Below are 6387 nucleotides of genomic sequence, written 5' to 3'. Positions count from 1 at the left end.
TGTTAATGAGACCAACAGCTGACAGGTCAGGGCACACTGTGGGAGAGGGAGATGAATAAGATTGTAAGAGCCAATCACAAAGGATGGAGTGCTGGAGGAAGTCATTGAGAGTATCTAAATGCTCGCTGACACCTGAACTGGATCCGGGCAACTACAGGTTCCTCACCCTTTCCCTCTCCTTAGAATATACACTCCACGCACCAATCTCACAGCGAGTGCCATTTCAAGAACATAGCCTTGTGAGAGTAAGTTGTTGTAGAGACCATATGGAATATGTATGTGACTGATACCCTTAAGGTTTCGATATCCCCCCCTTACCCTCAGGGAACACATTCCAAAATCCCTGGTGGACTCTTGAAACCTTAAATAGTGCCAGAACCTAAGAGATACCATGTTTTGTCCCACGACAAAGTTTAATTTATAAATTATGCTCAATAAGAGATTAACAATAATAATAAAATGGAGTAATTATAAGTGACTATAATAGAAGTTATGTGAATGTGGTCTCTCTCTCTCTCTCTCTCTCGCTTTCTCTCTTTCAACATCTTATTGTCCTGTACTCACCCTTCTTGTAATGACATGAGATGATAACATGTCTTCGTGCTGAGACGAAGTGGGGTGGATGACGCAGGCGCTGTGAATGTAGAAGTAGGAGACTATTGACCGTCTGTGATTCGCCAGAAGGATCATCTTCCGGACTTTGGTTGACTGTGGGAAACAGAAAGTTGGGGAAGCAAAACTGCAGAAAAGGATAAACTTGTAAGATTTGGAGGGCAGGTGGGGAGATCCATGCATCTTGGGGTGGCCCAGGGCAAGCCTCGTATGTTAAGTTCCCTCGCTTATTAAACCTGCCACTTACCCATCTGGAGTGTCTGCCTCTTTCTGTGGTCTCTCTCTGGCCTCTTGTCTGTGGGAGCCAGTGTGTGAACATCTACTTGGAGAAACATACTTATTACTGGAAGAAAATTGACATTGTGACAAGAATACATTTATGGATATTGAATATGGACACTTCTTTCCAAAAGTGTGTGTGATAGCAAAAGTAAAAGAAGTGGGCACTTTGAGGAAGAATTAAGGACTCGAGACAAGATAATAAGGATAGGACCTAGACTGCACACTTAAAGGATATTCTCTTGGATTTCAAGGCTGAAAAGCACATACCATGAAAATGAACTCCATATACTAAAACATGGAGTAAAGTTTTCATGATCGGGATTGCAATTCTCTTTAGAAGAATTCATTGAAGTCTGATATATTTGTGTAACATCTGTGATGCTATTGTGTTTAACAGCATAACCCTTCTAATGAATGGAAATATTTTACCTAAAGAATGTGCAGCATTTAAAGGCAGGAATCAGGAATCTATGTCATAAACATATAAAAAGGTGCTCTACCTCACTCATAGAAAGGGAAAAGTAATGAGCACTGACTGATTGGAGTGTAAACAACCATGGAGTTATTTTGGCTCTAACCTTTAAAACTAAAAATGTGTCTATCCTTCAACCCAGATATTTCTGATAAGGAAGGATTTTCAAGATACACACACATGCACACACGCACATAATTTGGATATATTCAATATTGGATATGTTGGATATATCTTGCGCCTTGTCAATTTTTAAAATTGTATACATTTTCTATTTATTGTCTTGTGCAGATATTACTTTTTTCAAAATGAGTTAAATTTTTTTAAAAAGATTTTTTATTTGTTTATTTGGGAGAGAGACAGAGATAGTGAGAGAGAGCACAAGCAGGGAGGAGAGGGAGAAGCAGGCTTCCTGCTGAGCAGGCAGCCAGACACAGGGCTCAATCCCAGGACCCTGGGATCATGACCCGAGCCAAAGGCAGACGCTTAACCGACTGAGCCACCCGGGCGCCCCAGAATGAATTAAAATTTTAAGGGAAAGAAAGACACGTAGAAATAGGATGGATGTTAACTTGGAAAAAAAAAAAAGTCCACTAATCAAGAACCGTTTCTCACTCTCCTTGAAATAACCACTATTATTATTGTGTATGTATTTTTTTTTTCAGGCTTGTTACAGGCATTCAGAAACTCTGTTACTTGTCTTTTAACATTTTTATGATTTCTTCTGTGGCAAAGAATTTTTCATTTGAATAGAGTATAATTAAACACTATCTTTCTGTGTCTTTTTTGTTTTATTAATAATGAGTTAGACTTTATTCATTGCTTATTATGTTCCAGGAACCCTTCTGTAACTTTAAATGCATTAACTCCTTTAATCCTTGATATGCCATATCATTTGGTAAAATTAGCCTAGGAAAGTGTAAATTTATGCTGTTGGCACCATAAGTGGCCTTTTTCTCCACCACTGTGATCACTCCATCCATGCACGTACCCCACCATGCCATTTCTGAGGTGGCCTTGTTCAGTGTCCTCTCCATCATGGATGCTTTCTGGTGGCACTAACATTTGATACAAAAATCTGTACATCTGTGCCCACTCCCATATATGTGCGCATGCACACACATAGCAGACCTTCTTGTTTCTGGTCTTCTAGTCCTCCTATTCATAGGCCCCTGACCAGATAGCGAGGCCACCAAGAATATGTATATATTCTCACAATGGTTCAATGTTCCTTCCTTATAAAGCAGATGCCCTGCCTTATGCTGCACCCATTGAGATTTTCTTTCTCTGCTGTCTTTCAAGGCCTCCACTGAGTGTCTATTTAATGCAGCCATTTTCCACCTTTGGCTTAAAGCCACAGTCCAAGTTGACCATAAACCAGGCTCAAGCTTTGCCTCCTCTTTTAGTTGACTATGCTAACTCCTGTATATTGTCAGAGAAACCTAAAAACATTCTATTTACACAGCTCTTCATATATTGACTTCACTCTATCTTTTACCATGGTGAGTTCTGTATCTCTCTTATCATCCCTAGATATAATCAATCATTGGGGGAAATACGATGTACTTACAGATACGGAGTCAGATGTGTGTGCCCAAATCTCAGCTCTCTTTCTCAGTATTTAAATAGGAATCACTTTATTCATCTGTAAAAAAAATGGCCTATAATAAGCCACAACTGAGACTGTCCGTAATGATCCTGCCTCCTTCCATTTATTCACTCTCTCGTGAAACCCCTTGATTGGATCTAGTGACTTGCTTCAAAGGAAGAGAATAGGCAAAAAGTAATAAGAAGTCACTTCTGAGAATAGTCTTAAAATGACTGTGGCTTCCAGCATATTGTTCTTTTTTACTCTCTTCTTGTCTTCCTCACTTGCTGTGAGAGAAGCTTATGGTGCTACATGGTGAAGTGCCTTAGAAGGAGAGGCATGGCAAGGAGCTGATGTCCTGGCCCACAGGCAGCAAAGACCTGAACCTGCCAGCAAACATGGGAGTGACTTTGAAAGCCAGTTCTCCCCTACCTGAGCCTTGAGATGACTACAGCCCTGGTCCACAACCGCATTACAACTTTGTGAGAGATCCTCATTCAGAGGCATACAGCTGAACTGTGCCCCAGATCCCTGATCTGTAGATATTATGATGTAATAAATATTCATTGTTTCAAGCTGCTAAATTTTAGGGTATTCCGTTAAGCATCAGTAGATAACTGCTAATCCACTACCTATCAAATAAATCGTTGGAAGGATTAAATGAGTCATTTGTATAGCATGATACACATCTCTTTGTTTTTTTTTATTTTACTGAATTCACTTAACTGTTTTAGTTTTACTTAATTTCCAGGTACTAAATGGGTCATAAAAAAGGGCTTTGTTTGCATAACCTGGTATCTCCAAAAGACTATATATATAATTATATAATATAATAATATATTCATAAAATCACACTAGGATTACTTTATTCTTAAACATAATGTATTAATTAGTACAAATATTTAATATATGCTAAAATTCTTCCTAATGTTTCTCTGAGATTCATATTGCAAGTACTCTAAATTCAAGCAAACAAATTTCTATTAGTTAATGTCAAACTTTTATGAACAAGGGCAAGAAAATCATATATTATTCTTTGCAGTAACGTGCCTTTTTTTGAGATATTTTCCAAAACATACACATAACAACCAATATGGCATTAGAAGAAACACTGATTAATTCACAAGTACTTTTCTTTTTTGCCACTCCTAGCCGTGACCTTGGGTAAGTTAAATTATCTCCTTATCTCAGTTTTCTCATCTGTAAAATGGGAATAATAATTGTACCTTATATTGTTGTGAGAATTAAATGAGCAGATACATGTAAACTGTTTAGAACAGTACTAGATAAGTAGAATGCAGTCAGTACACATCAGCTGCTATAGTCATTGTTTGTGTTTTTATAATTATTATTGTTGTTAATGAGAGAGAAACAGGAAACATTTGCTACTGTGTATAAAAATCTGTTTCAAACACATGGATCTCATGTGCCAAAAATGAGCAATCATATGTCAAGTGAAAAGAGCGTCTGCTGATTTTGTTTAGTTTGTTAAATGATAAGTTTATTATTTCTTTCTGATTATGAAATAAATGCAACTGTATTTTGGAAATAATTAAAATGGATAGAAAATATAAAAAAGAAAATTAGCGACATGTTTTAGCATTTTTTTCCAAATTTGTTAAAATCCTCAATATATTTTTCTTTCTTTCTTTTTCTTTTTATTTATTTTTTTATTATTATGTTCATTTAGCAAGCATAGAGTACATCATTAGTTTTTGATGTAGTGTTCAATGACTCATTAGTTGCGTATAACACCCAGTGCTCATCACCACACGTGCCCTCCTTAATACCCACCACCCAGTTACCCCCTCCCCTCACCCTCCTCCCTTCTGTAACTCTCAGATTGGTTCCCAGAGTCCAGAGCTCAGTATACTTTTCTAATACATTTGTATTGATTTTTTAATATTATTACATTTATATGTCATATATATGATACATTCATGATGAAGAATGAAGTAAACTCAATTTTATCAAAGCCTAATCATATTTTCAGACTATTTTGCTAGTGAAGAGAGGAGCTACTCTATATGTATCATATGAAATACATGAATTGAGGACAAGATCATAAACTCTCCTTCTAATCCATGTCATTCACTTTTCAAATTTTACATAAAATTTAGAGAAAAATTAAATTATTATTTTTGCATGAAAATAAAGGACTCCTTTGAAAACCTTGTGTCTTTAAGGAAAGAATTACTATGGTTTCAGATATTTACAAATAAATGTTTAAAGTGTTTTGACTCTAGTCAGTTGACATGGATCATGGATCATTATTTTCCAAGTGCTAATGAAAAAACGGAATTGTTTGATTCTAATTAAGTAACGCCCAAATAAGAATTCTTTGCATAAACACAAATGCCAGATGTTTGAAGAGGATTATAATCCCCCAAAAAGCAAACATTAAGTTATGAAAAGTCATTAAAATTATTTTCTTGGGAATGACTTCAGATTTTCTCCTTTTATGTTACATTGATAATTGCTTTTGAATAAACATTTGTTATTCAAAATAGACATTAATGTTCAAATTTACCTTGTAAAATATGCCTTTTACAGGAGTATAAATATCTGAGAAGATCACTGATGACTTCCAAAAAAAATTGAAGTTCTATTTCTTTTGGCCATTGGGCTCTGCTATGCCAAGAATGTCACCAAATGCCAAATTAAGCAGGATGTCCAGTATTTACCTGTTGTTACAAAACAGGATTTATACTACCTTTAAATATTGAAATCCTAAGGACTTGAAGAAAGGGCAATGCAGGTGGGAATTTTCAAACATCTAAAAAAAATATTCATGTGGAACATGGTAATGATTTCATTAGTGGTTTCCCAGTATCATTTTGTAAAGGGACTTTGACTCCTCCCACCACTGAGAGGAGTCTTCTTTGCTAAGCCCCGAATCTGAGGTGCCCTTGGAATCTCTCTTGGCCAACAGAACATGGCAGAGGCGATGGTGTGCCATTGCTGAACCTGAGCCTCAAAAGGTTTTGTGGGATTTCATTCTCTTTTGGAACTCACCCTCTGCCACGAGAACAAACCCAAGTCAACATTTTAGAAAATCAGACACCTTGTACAGTGGGGACAACTTGGTTCAGTTACTCCAACCATGGCTTTGACGTGTGTGATAGTCTAGTCAAGATCAGCAAACCTGACTAGCTGACTTGCAGCTGACCGCAGGCACAAAGGCTTGCTCCCTGATTCTAGTTGAACCCATCTCTTTCTGGTCATCAGAACCTCCCAGCTGAGTTGTAAACTTGTGAAATAAATAGACCTTTATTGCTTTGTGTATTTAAATAAGTGCTTATTGTTTTATTGGAGTCATTTCTTACACAATAATGCCTGATATAAGTATTTTATATAAAAATGTTTATGATAAAAAAGTTAAGTAGAGACCAATTTTTATTTTTTTAAAATAGTTGTGATTTCTTTTTGGAAG

General features: G+C 36.5%; 1 long non-coding RNA gene across 1 annotated transcript; it reads right to left on the bottom strand.

Moving 5' to 3' along the window:
• Nucleotides 1-568: 568 nt before the first annotated feature.
• Nucleotides 569-3422, bottom strand: LOC113917389. Its single transcript, XR_003518226.1, has 4 exons — nucleotides 3387-3422; nucleotides 2937-3011; nucleotides 860-931; nucleotides 569-708 (listed from the first exon to the last, which is right to left on the bottom strand). It is a non-coding gene; the product is annotated as an uncharacterized LOC113917389 (long non-coding RNA).
• Between the last annotated feature and the right edge of the window lie 2965 nt (nucleotides 3423-6387).

The sequence above is a fragment of the Zalophus californianus genome, chromosome 4 (genome assembly GCF_009762305.2).
Source record: "Zalophus californianus isolate mZalCal1 chromosome 4, mZalCal1.pri.v2, whole genome shotgun sequence".
Classification (NCBI taxonomy): Eukaryota; Metazoa; Chordata; class Mammalia; order Carnivora; family Otariidae; genus Zalophus; species Zalophus californianus.
Note: the sequence above shows the minus strand (reverse complement) of the source record. Positions and strands in the feature narration are given on the sequence as shown.